Source organism: Patella vulgata, chromosome 3 (genome assembly GCF_932274485.2).
Source record: "Patella vulgata chromosome 3, xgPatVulg1.2, whole genome shotgun sequence".
Lineage (NCBI taxonomy): Eukaryota > Metazoa > Mollusca > Gastropoda > Patellidae > Patella > Patella vulgata.
The window spans coordinates 59,596,667-59,617,900 of NC_065881.2; the positions used below are offsets into that span (position 1 = coordinate 59,596,667).

General features: G+C 39.3%; 2 long non-coding RNA genes across 2 annotated transcripts; both read left to right on the forward strand.

The window, feature by feature from the left end:
* The first annotated feature begins 10,906 nt into the window (after window positions 1-10,906).
* On the forward strand, window positions 10,907-12,838 carry LOC126816777 (uncharacterized). The gene is made up of 4 exons (XR_007678586.2): window positions 10,907-11,046; window positions 11,254-11,405; window positions 11,539-11,730; window positions 12,686-12,838. It is a non-coding gene; the product is annotated as an uncharacterized LOC126816777 (long non-coding RNA).
* Window positions 12,839-18,969: 6,131 nt separating this feature from the next.
* Window positions 18,970-20,906, forward strand: LOC126816779 (uncharacterized). Its single transcript, XR_007678588.2, has 4 exons — window positions 18,970-19,106; window positions 19,314-19,465; window positions 19,599-19,790; window positions 20,778-20,906. It is a non-coding gene; the product is annotated as an uncharacterized LOC126816779 (long non-coding RNA).
* The last annotated feature ends 328 nt before the right edge of the window (window positions 20,907-21,234 follow it).

Sequence of the window (21,234 nt, forward strand, 5' to 3'; positions counted from 1 at the left end):
ACGCACCAATAGCTACCGCATGGAATGCAGGTGATGCTTGGGATCATCATGGGGGTCCAACCCAAGATTTGCACGACTCTGACTTTGAATATTACAGTCATTGTGGCATTGAATTCCAGGGTGGAAACATCAGTTTAATTGTTTTAGTGACCAGAAAACAAATTTTGATATGCGTCGGCTTACCCAAAATGAAAGGTTACGTGCCCTTGGCATGCTACAGATCGGCACAACACAGGGGGTTGTGGCGCGGACGATTTCAATGAAACGTGCAGATTATAATGACAATAATAATATCTCAGAGTAGGCAAAATGTCGACCACTTCCGGTTAGCGGTTTCGGAGATATCAGGTTACCACACATTTCATGTGGCACGGCTACAGACTGCAAATACCAACCGATTTCAATGAAACTTGCAGATTAATTACATTAATAATACCTCAAAGTAGCCATCATTTCGACCACTTCCGGTTAGCGGTTTCGGAGCTATCTATGGTGCCACACTTTTCATGTGGCACGGCTACAGACCGCAATTACCAACCGATTTCAATGACACTTACAGACAATGATAACATTAATAATATCTCACAGTAGCCCAAATTTCAACCACTTCCGGTGAGCGGTTTCCGAGATATCAGGTTACCACACATTTCATGTGGCACGACTACAGACCGCAATTACCAACCGATTTCAAGAAACTTGCAGATTATCATTACATTTATAATATCTCAGAGTAGCAACGTTTCGGCCACTTCCGGTTAGCGGTTTCCGAGATATCAGGTTACCACACATTTCATGTGGCACGGCTACAGACCGCAATTACCAACCGGAAATGGTCGAAATTTTGCCTACCCTGAGATATTTTCCCTACTCTGGTAACCTGATATGTCGGAAACCACTTACCGGAAGTGGTCGAAACTTTGCATACTCTGAGATATTAATAATGTTATCATATTCTGTACGTTTCATGGATATCGGTTGATAATTGTGGTCTGTATCCGTGCCACAAGAAATGTGTGGTAACCTGATATCTCGGAAACCGCTAACCGGAAGTGGTCGAAATTCTGCCTACTCTGAGATATTATTAATGTTATTATAATCGGCAAGTTTCATTGAAATCAGTTGATAATTGTGGTCTGTAGCCGTGCCACATGAAATGTGTGGTAAACTGATATCTCCGAAACCGCCAACCGGAAGTGGTCGAAATTTTGGCTACTCTGAGATATTATTAATGTTATTATAATCTGCAAGTTTTATTGAAATCGGTTGATAATTGTGGTCTGTAGCCGTGCCACATGAAATGTGTGGTTACCTGATATCTTGGAAACTGCTAACCAGAAGTGGTCGAAATTTCGCCTACTCTGAGATATTATTAATGTTATTATAATCTTCAAGTTTCACTGAAATCGGTTTATAATTGCGGTCTATAGCCGTGCCACATGAAATGTGTGGTAACCTCATATCTCCGAAACCGCTAACCCAAATTGGTCTAAATTTTGCCTACTCTGAGATGTTATTAATGTCATTATAATCTGCAAGTGTCATGGAAATCGGTTGGTAATTGCAGTCTGTAGCCGTGCCACATGAAATGTCTGATAACCTGATATCTCGGAAACGGCTAACCGGAAGTTGTCGACATTTTGCCTACTTTGAGATATTATTAATGTCATTATAACCTGCAAGTTTCGTTGAAATCGGTGGGTAATTGCAGTCCGTAGCCGTGCTACATGAAATGTGTGGTAACCGGATATCTCGGAAACCGCTAACCGGAAGTGGCTGAAATTTTGGCTACTCTGAGATCGTATTAAAGTAAATATAATCTGCAAGTTTCATTGAAATCGGTAGATAATTGTGTTCTGTAGCCGTACCACATGAAATGTATGGTAACCTGATATCTCGGAAACTGCTAACCGAAAGTGGTCGAAATTTTGGCTACTCTGAGACATAATTAAAGTAATTATAATCTGCAAGTTTCATTGAAATCGGTCGATAATTGTGGTCTGTAGCCGTGCCATATGAAATGTGTGGTAACCTGATATCTTGGAAACTGCTAACCGGAAATGGTCAAAATTTTGCCTACTCTGAGATATTATTAATCTTATGATATTCTGTAAGTTTCATTGAAATCGATTGATAATTGTGGACTGTAGCCGTGCCGCATGAAATGTGTGGTAACCTGATATCTCGGAAACCGCTAACCGGAAGTTGTCGAAACGTTGCCTACTCTGAGATATTATTAATGTTCTGTAAGTTTCATGGATATCGGCAAGTTTCATTGAAATCAGTTGATAATTGTGGTATGTAGCCGTGCCACATGAAATGTGTGGTAACCTGATGTTTGAGCTACTCTGAGATATATACTATTCAAAAAAAGTAGGGGATATTTGATTTTGGGGGCATAATACTAAAATATGCAAATGACTACGAAAAAAGTCACTATAGAACCTAACAGAAGAAACATTTCCAGTTACATGTGACGCCCAAACGCACCAATAGCTACCGCATGGAATGCAGGTGATGCTTGGGATCATCATGGGGGTCCAACCCAAGATTTGCACGACTCTGACTTTGAATATTACAGTCATTGTGGCATTGAATTCCAGGGTGGAAACATCAGTTTAATTGTTTTAGTGACCAGAAAACAAATTTTGATATGCGTCGGCTTACCCAAAATGAAAGGTTACGTGCCCTTGGCATGCTACAGATCGGCACAACACATGGGGTTGTGGCGCGGACGATTTCAATGAAACGTGCAGATTATAATGACAATAATAATATCTCAGAGTAGGCAAAATGTCGACCACTTCCGGTTAGCGGTTTCGGAGATATCAGGTTACCACACATTTCATGTGGCACGGCTACAGACTGCAAATACCAACCGATTTCAATGAAACTTGCAGATTAATTACATTAATAATACCTCAAAGTAGCCATCATTTCGACCACTTCCGGTTAGCGGTTTCGGAGCTATCTATGGTGCCACACTTTTCATGTGGCACGGCTACAGACCGCAATTACCAACCGATTTCAATGACACTTACAGACAATGATAACATTAATAATATCTCACAGTAGCCCAAATTTCAACCACTTCCGGTGAGCGGTTTCCGAGATATCAGGTTACCACACATTTCATGTGGCACGACTACAGACCGCAATTACCAACCGATTTCAAGAAACTTGCAGATTATCATTACATTTATAATATCTCAGAGTAGCAACGTGGTAACCTGATATCTCGGAAACCGCTAACCGGAAGTTGTCGAAACGTTGCCTACTCTGAGATATTATTAATGTTCTGTAAGTTTCATGGATATCGGCAAGTTTCATTGAAATCAGTTGATAATTGTGGTATGTAGCCGTGCCACATGAAATGTGTGGTAACCTGATGTTTGAGCTACTCTGAGATATATACTATTCAAAAAAAGTAGGGGATATTTGATTTTGGGGGCATAATACTAAAATATGCAAATGACTACGAAAAAAGTCACTTTAGAACCTAACAGAAGAAACATTTCCAGTTACATGTGACGCCCAAACGCACCAATAGCTACCGCATGGAATGCAGGTGATGCTTGGGATCATCATGGGGGTCCAACCCAAGATTTGCACGACTCTGACTTTGAATGTTACAGTCATTGTGGCATTGAATTCCAGGGTGGAAACATCAGTTTAATTGTTTTAGTGACCAGAAAACAAATTTTGATATGCGTCGGCTTACCCAAAATGAAAGGTTACGTGCCCTTGGCATGCTACAGATCGGCACAACACAGGCGGTTGTGGCGCGGACGATGAATGTTTCTCAGTCTGTCATAAGCAGGCTATGGTCCAGATACCGTGATACACAATCTGTACAGGACAGACCACGCTCAGGTCGACCAAGGGCGACAACTCAAGCCCAAGATCGATTTATCCGTACCTTGGCCTTGAGAAATCGTGTCATCACAGCAAATCAGATCAGCGCTCGTCTTCAAACAGACACTGGTGTGAGAGTGAGTGGCCAGACGATTCGGAATCGACTGCATAGGGGTCACCTTCGCGCCCGACGTCCTCGCGTGATCCCTTGTTTGAGAGATCATCACATTCAGGCAAGACGTCGTTGGAGTAGGGATCGTCAACACTGGGATAATCGACGCTGGAGCAATGTGATGTTTTCAGATGAGTCAAGGTTCACTGTTGATTTTTTGGACAGACGTAGGAGGGTGTGGCGTCGTCGAAACGAGCGCTTCCAAGACGTTAACGTCATCAGACATGATCGATTTGGGGGTGGTTCTGTTATGGTGTGGGGAGGCATCACTGTTGCTGGAAGAACGGCTTTACATGTTGTTGCAGGGCGTGTTACAGGCCAGTACTACCGGGACAACATCTTGGCAGTCCATGTTGTGCCGTTCGCACGACGTCATGGCCGCCGTTTCATCTTCCAGGATGACAACGCCAGATGTCACAGGGCCAGGATCGTTACAGGTTACCTCCAACAACAGAACATCACCACATTACCTTGGCCAGCACTGAGTCCCGACCTCTCCCCCATCGAGCATGTCTGGGACATGCTTGGACAGAGGTTACGTCAACGTCAACAACGTCCTGCCAATGTCCAAGAACTTGCTGCTGCGTTGTAACAGGAATGGGACAATCTGGACCAAAATGACCGTAGACGTCTCATTAGGAGTATGCCACGTCGGATCAATGCTTGTTTGGCAAACAGAGGAGGATTTACCCGTTACTGACTTGGTTGTGATGCTGTGGTAACTTTGCTGTTTGACCCCGGGTATCATTTTACCCTTATAATGGTCAGTCTGTGCCTTACTTAGTCTAACGATCATTTGGAATAAATCGATGAATGTGAACTATATTTCATTTTGTCATTTGTTTCTTCGTCAGTTTCATTAGGTGACTTTAATAACACTTAAAAATCAAATATCCCCTACTTTTTTTGAATAGTATATTATCAATGTCATTATAATCTGCAAGTTTCATTGAAATCGGTTTGTAATTGCGGTATGTAGCCGTGCCACATGAAATGTGTGGTAACCTTATATATCCGAAACCGCTAATCGGAAGTGGTCGATATTTGGCTACTTTGAGATATTATTAATGTTATCATATTCTGTAATTTTCGTGGAAATCGGTTGATAATTGTTGTCTGTAGCCGTGCCACATGAAAATGTGTGATAACCTGATATCTCGGAAACCGCTAACCGGAAGTGGTCGAAATTTCGGCTACTCTGAGATATTGTTAATGTTATTATAATCGACAAGTTTCATGGAAATCGGTTGATAAGTGTGCTCTGTAGCCGTGCAACATGAAATGTGTGGTAATCTAATATCTCGGAAACCGCTATCCGGAAGTGGTTGAAATTTGGGCTACTTTTAGATATTATTAATGTTATCATATTCTGTAAGTTTCGTGGAAATCGTTTGATGATTGTGGTCTGTAGCCGTGCCACATGAAATGTGTGATAACCTGATATCTCGGAAACCGCTGACCGGAAGTGGTCGAAATTTTGGCTACTCTGAGATATTGTTGATGTAATTATAATCTACAAGTTTCATGGAAATCGGTTGGTAATCTGATATCTCGGAAACCGCTAACCAGAAGTTCTCGAAATTGTCCCTACTCTGAGATTTTGTTAATGTTATCATATTCTGTAAGTTTCATTGAAATCGGTTTGTAATTGCGGTCTGTAGCCGTGTCCGAAACCACTAACCGGAAGTGGTCGATATTTGCCCTCTCTGAGATATTATTAATGTTATTATAATCTGCCAGTTTCATTGAAATTGGTTTGTAAATGCGGTCTGTAGCCGTGCCACATGAAATGTATGGTAACCTGATATCTCCGAAACCGCTAACCGGAAGTGGTCGAAATTTTGCTTACTCTGAGATATTATTCATGTTATCAAATTATATAAGTTTCATGGATAACGGTTGATAATTGTGGTCTGTAGCCGTGCCACATAAAATGTGTGGTAACCTGATATCTCGGCAACCGCTAACCGGACGTGGCCGAAACGTTGCCTACTCTGAGATATTATAAATGTAATGATTATCTGCAAGTTTCTTGAAATTGGTTGGTAATTGCCTTCTGTAGTCGTGTCACATGAAATGTGTGGTAACCTGATATCTCGGAAACCGCTCACCGGAAGTGGTTGAAATTTGGGCTACTGTGAGATATTATTAATGTTATCATTGTCTGTAAGTTATGGTGGCTGATTGGTATCATGTCGTAATGTCGTGATGTCGCCTTTCATAACGCGACAACCCGACATCACGACATTTCTACCCGACATTACGACAACCCGACAACCCGACACCACGACATTTTTACCCGACATCACGACATTTACGACATTTTTACCCGACATTACGACACTAGTGTCGTAATGTCGGGTAAAAATGTCGTGATGTCGGGTAAAAATGTCGTGGTGTCGGGTTGTCGGGTTGTCGTGATGTCGGGTTGTCGGGTTGTCGTGATGTCGGGTTGTCGGGTTGTCGTGATGTCGGGTTGTCGCGTTATATCTTGACCATGTTGTACATCTCTATATTCGTTTAAAAAACAACTTAAAACACATTTATTTAATCAGGCTTTTAACTGACTCTGTATACAATCGTTAACATGTTCATAATCTTGTTGTTTATTTATGATTTTCCTAAGGCTAAGCAGAGATAAGCAATTTGATTGGTCGATGTTTTGGGACACAATAACCTTGATTCTAGCTAATTCTGAGTTTGATCATGAGAGAGAGAGAGGGAGAGAGGTTTAATGACCACTCGACACAAACTAGGTCATTTCGGGACTAACATATGGTTCAATTTTATTTCAATAATTCGCTCGCGCGTAGGGGTCTTCAGCAGTCGGAGGAAACCGGGGGAACCGGGGAAAACCCACGAGGTTAGACAGACGACCCTACTCTTTGTCATGTACAAGCTTGGGCTGGCACCGCCCCCCCCCCCCAAATATTTTCATGAAAAAAAATAGAAATCTGAAAAGAGCTCAGTGATAGACGTGATCTGAAAAGCAGTATAAACTCTCTGTTTATGCCTGGCATCCAACTCCATGCACCGGACGAGCCCAGTGATAGAAGTGATCTGAAAAGCAGTATAAACTCTCTGTTTATGCCTTCCCTGATAAAAAAATGTGAAGTCTCATAAAATGAAAAATGTGGCAAAAGTAAATCGTTCGACTTGTTCTTTGTTTTCGTAGTAATAGAGCTTGTATTTTAAAGATGACTTTTACCATTTTTAGTGTCGTAATGTCGGGTAAAAATGTCGTGATGTCGGGTAAAAATGTCGTGATGTCGGGTAAAAATGTCGTGGTGTCGGGTTGTCGGGTTGTCGTAATGTCGGGTAGAAATGTCGTGATGTCGGGTTGTCGGGTTGTCGCGTTATAAAAGGCGAAATCACGACATTACGACATGATACCAATCAGTCACCATAACTTACAGACAATGATAACATTAATAATATCTCACAGTAGCCCAAATTTCAACCACTTCCGGTGAGCGGTTTCCGAGATATCAGGTTACCACACATTTCATGTGACACGACTACAGACCGCAATTACCAACCGATTTCAAGAAACTTGCAGATTATCATTACATTTATAATATCTCAGAGTAGGCAACGTTTCGGCCACTTCCGGTTAGCGGTTTCCGAGATATCAGGTTACCACACATTTCATGTGGCTCGGCTACAGACCACAATTATCAACCGATATCCATGAAACTTATAGAATTTGATAACATGAATAATATCTCAGAGTAAGCAAAATTTCGACCACTTCCGGTTAGCGGTTTCCAAGATATCAGGTTACCACACATTTCATATGGCACGGCTACAGACCACAATTATCGACCGATTTCAATGAAACTTGCAGATTATAATTACTTTAATTATATCTCAGAGTAGCCAAAATTTCGACCACTTCCGGTTGGCAGTTTCCGAGATATCAGGTTACCATACATTTTATGTGGCACGGCCACAGAACACAATTATCAACCGATTTCAATGAAACTTGCAGATTATATTTACTTTAAAACGATCTCAGAGTAGCCAAAATTTCAGCCACTTCCGGTTAGCGGTTTCCGAGATATCCAGTTACCACACATTTCATGTAGCACGGCTACAGACTGCAATTACCCACCGATTTCAACGAAACTTGCAGATTATAATGACATTAATAATATCTCAAAGAAGGCAAAATGTCGACAACTTCCGGTTAGCGGTTTCCGAGATATCAGGTTACCAGACATTTCATGTGGCACGGCTACAGACTGCAATTACCAACCGATTTCCATGACACTTGCAGATTATAATGACATTAATAACATCTCAGAGTATGCAAAATTAAGACCAATTTGGGTTAGCGGTTTCGGAGATATCAGGTTACCACACATTTCATGTGGCACGGCTATAGACCGCAATTATAAACCGATTTCAGTGAAACTTGAAGATTATAATAACATTAATAATATCTCAGAGTAGGCGAAATTTCGACCACTTCTGGTTAGCAGTTTCCAAGATATCAGGTAACCACACATTTCATGTGGCACGGCTACAGACCACAATTATCAACCGATTTCAATAAAACTTGCAGATTATAATAACATTAATAATATCTCAGAGTAGGCAAAATTTCGACCACTTCCGGTTGGCGGTTTCGGAGATATCAGTTTACCACACATTTCATGTGGCACGGCTACAGACCACAATTATCAACTGATTTCAATGAAACTTGCCGATTATAATAACATTAATAATATCTCAGAGAAGGCAGAATTTCGAGCACTTCCGGTTAGCGGTTTCCGAGATATCAGGTTACCACACATTTCATGTGGCACGGATACAGACCACAATTATCAACCGATATCCATGAAACGTACAGAATATGATAACATTATTAATATCTCAGAGTATGTAAAGTTTCGACCACTTCCGGTAAGTGGTTTCCGAGATATCAGGTTAACAGAGTAGGGAAAATATCTCAGGATAGGCAAAATTTCGACCATTTCCGGTTGGTAATTGCGGTCTGTAGCCGTGCCACATGAAATGTGTGGTAACCTGATATCTCGGAAACCGCTAACCGGAAGTGGCCGAAACGTTGCCTACTCTGAGATATTATAAATATAATGATAATCTGCAAGTTTCTTGAAATCGGTTGGTAATTGCGGTCTGTAGTCGTGCCACATGAAATGTGTGGTAACCTGATATCTCGGAAACCGCTCACCGGAAGTGGTTGAAATTTGGGCTACTGTGAGATATTATTAATGTTATCATTGTCTGTAAGTGTCATTGAAATCGGTTGGTAATTGCGGTCTGTAGCCGTGCCACATGAAATGTGTGGTAACCTGATATCTCCGAAACCGCTAACCGGAAGTTGTCGACATTTTGCCTACTCTGCGATATTATTATTGTCATTATAATCTGCACGTTTCATTGAAATCGGTTGGTATTTGCAGTCTGTAGACGTGCCACATGACATATGTGGTAACCTGATATCTCGGAAACCGCCAACCGGAAGTGGTCGAAATCTGTTCTGTTCTGCTGTGTTAACTATTATTTATCGTGGATTGTTGAAATGATTTAAGTCGGTCTTCTTGTCTAGGCTTCTTTAACGTGCACCCAAACATGTACACGGGTGAGCCGCGGGTTTTCGTCCCATCCGAACGACTGAACGCCTTTTCCTTGCGAAGCCCTCCGTCTTAGGAAACCAGACTGGAAAATCCAGAGAAATGAAATGAAATGGGGTATATTGTCCTATTGTTCTGCTCCGACTGGGATAATGGAGACGGGCATACGCCATACAGTGCGTTATGAGGGCCATTTTACCCGGACGGCGGTGCTACAACCTATTCTTATATCGAATTCCAAATGCCAAGGGATCTTTTACGAGCACCCAATGTGTACACGGGACCTCGGTTTATCGTCGAGTTTCACTTTTGTTGTAAACCACATTTTTGTGAAGCGGGCTGTAGTTTTAATCCCTTTAGTATTTGATAATCTCCATGCTTGACTACTCCTACCATGAGAACAATAGCGGGAGTGGAGGGGGAATAACGGGACGATCCCGATTTGAATGGTTTCAGTTGTAATAAAAAGCCAAATCACACAGGTTGTCCAAACTCCTATTGTGTCGCATGGAACAGATTTAATCATTATAGACTGTACTATCTAGCCACCAGACTTTTAATCATTTCAGACTGTACTATATATTACACTAGCCACTACGCTACTATTGTATCACGTGACACGGACTTTAATCATTTCAGACTATACTATATATTACACTAGCACCAGATTACTAGAAATTTTACCAAATGTTCCACATAATTGAAACCCAAGAATTTGTAGTCCCGAAATATCATAGTTTGTGTCAAGTGCGCGTTACTTGTTTGGCGTGTGCATCTGTTTGGTGTTAGCTGTTTGGTGGATTTTAATCCCAGTTTCTCTCTCTGAAAAGCCAAATGACAGATATTCTCAAATCCCTAACAATGATCACGTGACCACAAAAATTACCCATGTGTCAGTCTCATATTTCCGAGAGATACCTTAAACCCCTTCCCTTTCTGTTTATTGAGTATCTATAATTTCCATTCCATTAAATGTAACACATGTTTCAAATAAGGAAATCAATTTGGTGTACTTGACAAGATCTAGATAACGAATCTTATTTTACACAATATAATCAAACTTCCTCATTATAGTGTTGGTCATATATTTGATAATAATACAGATATCCAACAGAACCATTAAAACATGAGATATTCATAAGATAATGATTTAATCTTTTATTTGAAAGTGAAAACTTAAATGTTATCTATTATTATTGTCACCTCGACTTCCTTATTCAATTGCAACAATTCATAACATAGAATGATCTAATATCTTATGTTAATCAACGTAACCGTTAGTGATAGGTGTTGTTTCCTGATTTGATATGTGAAATCTACAGATAGGTAATTATATTGTTTATCACTTGATTTACTATAAAAGTGGGCACAGAATATAACATAGAACAGTATCCCTATTGTATACAGATCTACAATCAACAGGTAAGATTGAATATTATATAAATAAATTACCGTTAAATACATTTTAAAATTGTTTATGTTATGTAAATCTAGCTTCAAACTATCGCTCTACTTAGTTACAATTAGTGATGAGTTTTGTACACGATACAAGGTATTCCTATTCTGTCCATTATACCTGATACCAGTTCTCGTTTGAGGAGTTGACGTAGCTTACATATTCTATTACAGGATGTTTTGTTTATTGGTAATAACCCTGGCCATGGTTCTGGCTCAAAATACTGAAGCTCAGGTGAATATGGTTTCGGCTGCGCAATTGGCAGTGGGGCTTGACATAGAAACAGACCTTGCAAATCAGATTGTAGCACAATTTGATACTGACGGTAAGAGTTTTAACCAAATTGAATTACATTAACGTTTAATGTTTGATATTTTCACCGCGAGAGAGAGAAGAGAGAGAGAGAGAGAGGGAGTATGTTCTCGAGATAATATGATTTATGTACATAAATCTTACAGGTGACGGTATGTTGTCTGTTGATGAACGAAATGTTAATTTTGTGGCAATGGTTCAGACTATACTACAGGGTGAGGGCGCAGGCATATCACTTGATATTTTGGGAATAGAAGCAATGATTAATCTTGAAGAACTCCTGAACCTAAACCTTAATGGAGCTCTAAATCTTGGTGGATCTGGTAGTCTTAATCTGGGTAAGTACAACGTAAAATAACTACAACTCTTTGATATTGGCCAAACATAAAATAAGACATCTAAAATGACTCGCTCTGTGCTCAACAGTTTCTATATCATTTCGAACGATAATTTGGTTAAAGATTACAGGAGAATTTAGTTATATTGCGAAAAAGCAGTTGTTTATAGAAAGAAAGCAATTTTATGTTCAGCTTAAGGGTCTTTAATAAATACCGGTAGAGACATTCCCCCATAGTTTTAGTTTTCTCGTTGAATAGAAGAATAGAAGTAAATTTAGAATGTCTATCAGCTTTAATCTCAACTATATGGTAACCAAGGGACTTAAGCCTTTCTACTTAACTTGCACAATTGGTCCTAACTTTGAGCCTTTTTTGTACGAAACCCACTTTTGTATTCCCCTGTTCTAGAATGGCTATGTTTTGCACATAAAATTAAAAGCCTTTGAATTGATTTGCCTCTTAAATTATATAAAGTAACCATTAAGTACTTTCCATCAGGGAAATATCAAATAATAATATCAAATTGATACCTGTAAATAAATCATAAAGAGTATTAAACAATTATCAACTATGCCAAGAATCAATTTTGATCCAATTTAAGTAAATGTTACCTATTAGAAATGTACAAGTTTTACATAATTGAAACACGGTGACGTATGTTCACTTAAATTCTTTTCTTTTTAGCGAGGCCTTTCTATTTAACTTGCACAATTGACCATAACTTTAATTTCAACTAAATTGGCAAACCGGTGACTTCAGCCTTTCTACCGAACTTGCATAATTGGCCCTAACTTCTCTGTTCATGATAATAAGTAGATCATTCCAGCAAGTTTAATTACCTTATTACGTCACATCAATAAGGAGACAGGTCACAATTAATTGATATCAAGTCCGTTGTCCAGCAAGTTTAACAATCTGACTATTTACATAATAATATACATTTAATATATTTCAGGTGGCTTGCTGGGTGGCTCTGGTGGACTAACAGGTGGACTAACTGGTGGACTAACAGGTGGACTAACTGGTGGACTTCTTAGTGGTTTAGGCAAGAAATAAGCATACGTATAAAATGAATGATACGTTAATAAAATAATACGCAAATTATAAACAGTGTTAAATTTAATTCAAGACAAAATGGGTTGTTAAATCTGCTAGTGTTATCCAGATAGAAAATATAAATGTATTTCATTATAATTCCGAGTCAGACTTGTCAAATGTTGGCGATGAAAATAGAGTTGAGGTGAGTTTGCTTTAAACAACTGGGGAGAAGGGTGGTGGAGTGAGATGCGTGGGTTTTTTTTATGCGAGTGCACGATAAAGGCGAAGCTTCAAGCTGTTAACAGACTACGCGGCTAAATCTAAAAGTTAAGGCCAGCTCAATTTTTGTCAAGGTCGCTGAGATGTAAATAAGATTAGGTCACGTGATTGTTGGTTAGGGTAAGCATTGGGGCTAGGTCCAGGGTTAGGTTTAGGGTTGGGATTAGCGCTAACCCTGTTTACATCTCGTGACTTGTGACTAAAAATTGAGCGGTCTTATCACTTAGCACTTACCGCACACATCCTTTTGGCCGAGAAAATTGATCGGGATAACGGACGTGGGTTCCCCTTGTTATAATTCAGGTGATGTGTGTTAATAAAAGCATGGAAGTTTCCAGTGGCGCAGGCCTGGCAGGGAACAACGTCTAGTCGTTTGGGTTGAACAGAAAAAGGGAGATAAAGAAAACTGGGCATTTGGAATTGCATGAAGAGTTAAACACAAACGATGCTGTCACTGTATGACGTATGCCCGTCTTTATTGGCCCGGTTGATATGAAAATGGGGCGTTATTCTCTGGTCATTTCATTTGGTTGGTTATGTAACAAATATCGGGTGGGGGCGAAATGTCTAATACGCGCGCATTAGATCCTAAGGCCTGTCATTGGTGCAAGTGGCGTGGTTTCAATTCCCACTTTGTACGTGAAGTAGGGTAGCCTGTCCAACCTCTTGGGTTTTTCTCCAGTTTCCCCCCGCTGTTAATGACCCCTACGCGCATTTTAGTTCCGAAACGTCCACTTTCGTGTGGAGTGGAAGTTAAGCTGTCTGTCTCTCTCTCTCTCTCTCTGTCTCTCTGGGGATTGGGTGGCCGAATGGTTAGCGCATGCACATTGTATCATAAGGTCTGTCATTGAGTCAACTGGCGTGGTTTCGATTCCCCGGTTGTACGTACCAAGGAGTAGGGTGGCCTGTCCAACCTCGTGGGTTTTTCTCCGGCTCCTCCGGTTTCCTCCCATTGCTAAAGACCCCTACGCGCAAGCGAATTATTGAAATGAACTTGAACGATATTTAGTCCCGAAATGAACTACGGGGTGTCGAGTGGACGTTAAACCCCTCTCTCTCTCTCTATCTCTCTCTCTCTCTCTCTCTCTCTCGGAGGGGGCGGGGGGCATTTTGCTAATGTTTTTCGTAAATTTTAAGCAATGTTAGCTACCATTTTTCAAGGGAAAATTGAGTTCTTTTGAAACTAATGACGATTCGATATATTTGGATAAGTGACAATGTTTCCAGAATATAAAGTACCCGATTGAATTCAAGTCGGGGAATTATCAATATCTCGAGTGATCTTTTGGTTTTGTTCCTTTAACTAAATGATTAAAGATTAAATGACTAAATGATTATATTATAGGGATTAAGCCGTGAAAAACTAGATTTTGTTCGAAAATTGCAGGTAATCGGCATAAGTGCGGGCAGTTGCTGCAATAGAAATGCAATTACCAACCGATTTCCATGAAACTTGCAGATTATAATGACATTAATAATATCTCTTAGAAATCGGTTTATAATTGCGGTCTGTAGCCGTGCCACATGAAATGTGTGATAACCTGATATCTCCGAAACCGCTAGCCGGAAGTGGTCGAAATTTGCCTACTCTGAGATATTATTAATGTAATTATAATCTGAGAGTTTCATTGAAATCGGTTGGTATTTGCAGTCTGTAGCCGTGCCACATGAAATGTGTGGTAACCTGATATCCCCGAAACCGCTAACCGGAGGTGGTCGAAATTTTGCCTACTCTGAGATATTATTATTGTCATTATAATCTGCACGTTTCATTGAAATCGGTTGGTATTTGCAGTCTGTAGCCGTGCCACATGACATATGTGGTAACCTGATATCTCGGAAACCGCTAACCGGAAGTAGTCGAAATTTTGGCTACTCTGAGATATTATTAATGTTATCATATTCTGTACGTTTCATGGATATCGGTTGATAATTGTGGTCTGTAGCCGTGCCACATGAAATGTGTGGTAACCTGATATCTCCGAAACCGCTAACCAGAAGTGGTCGAAATTTTGGCTACTTTGAGATATTATTAATGTTATCATATTCTGTGAGTTCATGGATATCGATTGATAATTGTGGTCTGTAGCCGTGCCACATGAAATGTGTGGTAACCTGATATCTCCGAAACCGCTAACCGGAAGTGGTAGAAATTTTACCGACTCTGAGATATTATTAATGTTATCGTTATCTGTAAGTGTCATTGAAATCGGTTGATAATTGCGGTTCGGAGACTTGCCACATGTAGCAAATAGTCTCCGGATTGTCTTACCACATGTGGCAAATAGCCCCAGCCGTTTACCAAACGTCCGCTGCTGTTTCATTTTCTTGAGCCACTCGATGCTTGGTATAGAATGAAAGAGTGGTTATCCCTCTATCATGTGGCACCATAGATTATTCTTGAAAGTCCTCAGCATAATCTGAAATCCTTCCTAGTAAAGTAATACCCTCCCCCCCCCCCTCCGTCTTGTTTGTCAATTCTGTTTTACCAAACGGCCGCTGCTATTTTATTTTCTTGAGCCACTCATAACATGGCATGGAATAAAAGAGTGCTTATCCCTCTTTCATGTTGCAACATAGCTTATTCTTTAAAATCCTCGTCATAGTCTGAAAGACGTCCCCAAAGCCCCCCCCCCACTCTTTCTTTGTGAACTGTGCTTTACCAAACTACCGCTACTATTTCATTTTCTTGAGCCACGCAGTACTTGGTATAGAATGAAAGAGTGGTTATCCCTCTATCATGTGGCACCATAGATTATTCTTGAAAGTCCTCAGCATAATCTGAAATCCTTCCTAGGAAAGCAGTACCCCCCCCCCCCCCCGTCTTTTTTGTCAATTCAGTTTTACCAAACGACCGCTGCTATTTTATTTTCTTGAGCCACTAAATACATGGCATGGAATTAGAAAGTGTTTAGCCCTCTTTCATGTGGCACCATAGATAATTTCTTAAAGCCCTCGATTCAGTCAGGAAAGTTGCTCCCCCCCCCCTTTTATGTCCATATTAGGCAGATATATGGTATAGAATAGACATGATATTAAGGTGGCCGGTTGCGGCCAAGTTGTAATCTAGACTTCTTGCTAATCTCAGGAGGGGGGGGGAGATGGCCGAATGGTTAGCACGTGCGCGCTGTATCATAAAGCCTATCATTGAGTCAACTGGCGTGGTTTCGAATCCCCGGTTGTAAGTGGGTTTACTCCGGGTCCTCCGGTTTCCTCCCACTGCTAAATACCCCTACGCGCAAGCGAATTATTGAAATAAAATTAAAACCATATGTTGATCCCGAAATGACCTAGTTTGTGTCGAGTGGACGTTAAACCCCATTTCTCTCTCTACTCTTTCGCTAATCTCGGGTTCTCGCCTCGAGAAATCGAGGCCCTTCAAAAACCTCTTGGAATTTAATGTTTGTTTAATTTGCGTTTGGTTTATGTTTTTATTACAATTTTATTACAACGTTTATAACTTAAACACCTGTTTTGTAATTGACGAAGAAAGCTATTGTATCATGCATCATTGACGCAACATCTTTTGTTAAATCCTTTAGATTAGGGAATGTTTGTAAAAGATAATGCATCAAACTGTCTTCTTGTTCTTCAGATATGTTGTATGTTTCGTCCGCCGACCAGTTTAGCAACATTATTCCCCTTGGCAATGGTTTGGAAATTCTATGAAATTCCTTACTTCAAGTTGCATTTCTTCTGCTTTTCTGACATAAATGTCTGAAATTCAAAGTATTACATATATACATAGTAAAAAGATAGCCACGCAAATACGTGTAAAAATACGACCACACAGCAACTATCACTCGAAGGAAAATTATCTGACTTCGATGGGTATCCTCTTTTGTTTTGGTACTGACTACATGTATTAAAAAAAAATTCAGAAAAATCCATAAAATAAATACTGAAAATCGATATAAGATTCGCCCTCTCGTGACAACAATGTTACACAGAAGATTGAAAAAATTCTGTTCGAAACTGTCGTCGATTGCATGTTCCAAAAACGATACGAATGAATAATTAGTATAATATTTGAGATTTTAATAAAAAAAAACACGATAGGCCCGTAGCAGTCCGTACGTATTACAAGCCTCGAGATTCTGTCCAATTTCTTTTTCTCTCGTTTACGAGATTTTACTCCCATTTGCCATGACACTGGCTAAAATCTTCAGGCCAAATCCCAAAAAATTAAAAACTCAGTTACATATTACACGTTGCGGCCTTCGATACCATTATGACATCATTCTTCTACTCCTCTGTGTTCTTATACTCTCAGCACTATCATATTCGCGGTTATAGTGAAGCAGCCATTTAATAGTAACGCTAGTGCGGGGGGCGTGGGGCGACGGACTATCATAATATAGTTTAATTTTATTTCATTAATTCGTTTGCATATAGGTGTCTTTAGCATGTATGTATCGAGTGGACGTTAAACCTCATTTCTCATTCCTCTCTCTACTGAATTGTTTGCCTGTGTCTTTTAAAGTAGGATGTTTTATTGAATAAGAATATCAGATATTAATTTCACAAAATAACCTTGATGAAATCCATGGACAAAACGGAATACTGCAGTATCCTAGTTAAGCTCATTGGTCAATTTAGGCCTAATATCGCCTCTAGTAAATATTTTAAATAATATTTTGATAATGTCTGGTTGCTAAACATTCACCTATCAGTCCACATTCCTAAACAGATCTCCGTCGATCTCAACAACTCGCCATTCAGGAAATGTTTACAAAATCTCCCACCGTTTTATATCCAGTTGATTTAACAGAAGTACAATCAATATGATGTCATATTAAAGAATGGCAGACAAATAGACTTGTGGATTTTCTATCTTGAAGGAATTCCTGGAATATTTAGCGACTTCTACTTTGTCCATAAAATCATTCCCAGTTCTTTGTGATGTTTATTTATCGCGACCTGTTCGTCTGACCGACTCATGTATCCGATTAACAAAACAATAAATAAATAACAAAATGTTGATAGTTTTACTTGCTTCGAATGGGTTGGTAAGATCCGATATCTGAAAACAAACCTTGCACAATTTGTTTCTTGGTTTTAGCTTTAAATTATTGATTATTAGTTGGGTTGTTGTTTATTTTAAGAGGGAAACAGATGAAGGGGTAAATTCTCGCATCTAGCAGATTTTAGTTAGATAAACCTGTATCCCAATAGTTAAACGTGGGTTATTCGAGTTAAATAAACCTATATATCTATAGTTGAACGTGATTTATTGTAGTTAAATAAACATATATATCAATAGTTGATGTATAACGTGCAGTAATGCAATGCACGTGTAATTTACCTGCAAGTGAATGTATTATCTGTCTAATCTGTTCTGTTCTGCTGTGTTAACTATTATTTATCGTGAATTGTTGAAATGATTTAAGTCGGTCTTCTTGTCTAGGCTTCTTTAACGTGCACCCAAACATGTACACGGGTGAGCCGCGGGTTTTCGTCCCATCCGAACGACTGAACGCCTTTCCTTGCGAAGCCCTCCGTCTTAGGAAACCAGACTGGAAAATCCAGAGAAATGAAATGAAATGGGGTATATTGTCCTATTGTTCTGCTCCGACTGGGATAATGGAGACGGGCATACGCCATACAGTGCGTTATGAGGGCCATTTTACCCGGACGGCGGTGCTACAACCTATTCTTATATCGAATTCCAAATGCCAAGGGATCTTTTACGAGCACCCAATGTGTACACGGGACCTCGGTTTATCGTCGAGTTTCACTTTTGTCGTAAACCACATTTTTGTGAAGCGGGCTGTAGTTTTAATCCCTTTAGTATTTGATAATCTCCATGCTTGACTACTCCTACCATGAGAACAATAGCGGGAGTGGAGGGGGAATAACGGGACGATCCCGATTTGAATGGTTTTAGTTGTAATAAAACGCCAAATCACACAGGTTAGTGATAGGTGTTGTTTCCTGATTTGATATGTGAAATCTACAGATAGGTAATTATATTGTTTATCACTTGATTTACTATAAAAGTGGGCACAGAATATAACATAGAACAGTATCCCTATTGTATACAGATCTACAATCAACAGGTAAGATTGAATATTATATAAATAAATTACCGTTAAATACATTTTAAAATTGTTTATGTTATGTAAATCTAGCTTCAAACTATCGCTCTACTTAGTTACAATTAGTGATGAGTTTTGTATACGATACAAGGTATTCCTATTCTGTCCATTATACCTGATACCAGTTCTCGTTTGAGGAGTTGACGTAGCTTACATATTCTATTACAGGATGTTTTGTTTATTGGTAATAACCCTGGCCATGGTTCTGGCTCAAAATACTGAAGCTCAGGTGAATATGGTTTCGGCTGCGCAATTGGCAGTGGGGCTTGACATAGACACAGCCCTTGCAAATCAGATTGTAGCACAATTTGATACTGACGGTAAGAGTTTTAACCAAATTGAATTACATTAACGTTTAATGTTTGATCTTTTCACCGCGAGAGAGAGAAGAGAGAGAGAGAGAGAGGGAGTATGTTCTCGAGATAATATGATTTATGTACATATATCTTACAGGTGACGGTGTGTTGTCTGTTGATGAACGAAGTGTTAATTTTGTGGCAATGGTTCAGACTATACTACAGGGTGAGGGCGAAGGCATATCAATTGATCTTTTGGGAATAGAAGCAATGATTAATCTTGAAGAACTCCTGAACCTAAACCTTAATGGAGCTCTAAATCTTGGTGGATCTGGTAGTCTTAATCTGGGTAAGTATAACGTAAAATAACTACAACTCTTTGATATTGGCCAAACATAAAATAAGACATCTAAAATGACTCGCTCTGTGCTCAACAGTTTCTATATCATTTCGAACGATAATTTGGTTAAGGATTACAGGAGAATTTAGTTATATTGCGAAAAAGCAGTTGTTTATAGAAAGAAAGCAATTTTATGTTCAGCTTAAGGGTCTTTAATAAATACCGGTAGAGACATTCCCCCCATAGTTTTAGTTTTCTCGTTGAATAGAAGAATAGAAGTAAATTTAGAATGTCTATCAGCTTTAATCTCAACTATATGGTAACCCAGGGACTTAAGCCTTTCTACTTAACTTGCACAATTGGTCCTAACTTTGAGCCTTTTTTGTACGAAACCCACTTTTGTATTCCCCTGTTCTAGAATGGCTATGTTTTGCACATGAAATTAAAAGCCTTTGAATTGATTTGCCTCTTAAATTATATAAAGTAACCATTAAGTACTTTCCATCAGGGAAATGGACTTATAAAAATATACTAAAACTTAAAATATATAATAATAATATCAAATTGATACCTGTAAATAAATCATAAAGAGTATTAAACAATTACCAACTATGCCAAGAATCAATTTTGATCCAATTTAAGTAAATGTTACCTATTAGAAATGTACAAGTTTTACATCATTGAAAAACGGTGACGTATGTTCACTTAAATTCTTTTCTTTTTAGCGAGGCCTTTCTATTTAACTTGCACAATTGACCATAACTTTAATTTCAACTAAATTGGCAAACCGGTGACTTCAGCCTTTCTACCGAACTTGCATAATTGGCCCTAACTTCTCTGTTCATGATAATAAGTAGATCATTCCAGCAAGTTTAATTACCTTATTACGTCACATCAATAAGGAGACAGGTCACAATTAATTGATATCAAGTCCGTTGTCCAGCAAGTTTAACAATCTGACTATTTACATGATAATATACATTTAATACATTTCAGGTGGCTTGCTGGGTGGCTCTGGTGGACTAACAAGTGGACTAACAAGTGGACTTCTTAGTGGTTTAGGCAAGAAATAAGCATACGTATAAAATGAATGATACGTTAATAAAATAATACGCAAATTATAAACAGTGTTTAATTTATTTCAAGACAAAATGGGTTGTTAAATCTGCTAGTGTTATCCAGATAGAAAATATAAATGTATTTCATTATAATTCCGGGTCAGACTTGTCAAATGTTGGCGATGAAAATAGAGTTGGGGTGAGTTTGCTTTTAGCAACTGGGGAGAAGGGTGGTGGAGTGAGTTGCGTGGTTTTTTTATTCGAGTGCACGATAAAGGCGAAGCTTCAAGCTGTTAACAGACTACGCGGCTAAATCTAAAAGTTAAGGCCAGCTTAATTTTTTTTGTCAAGGTCGCTGAGATGTAAATAAGATTAGGTCACGTGATTGTTGGCGA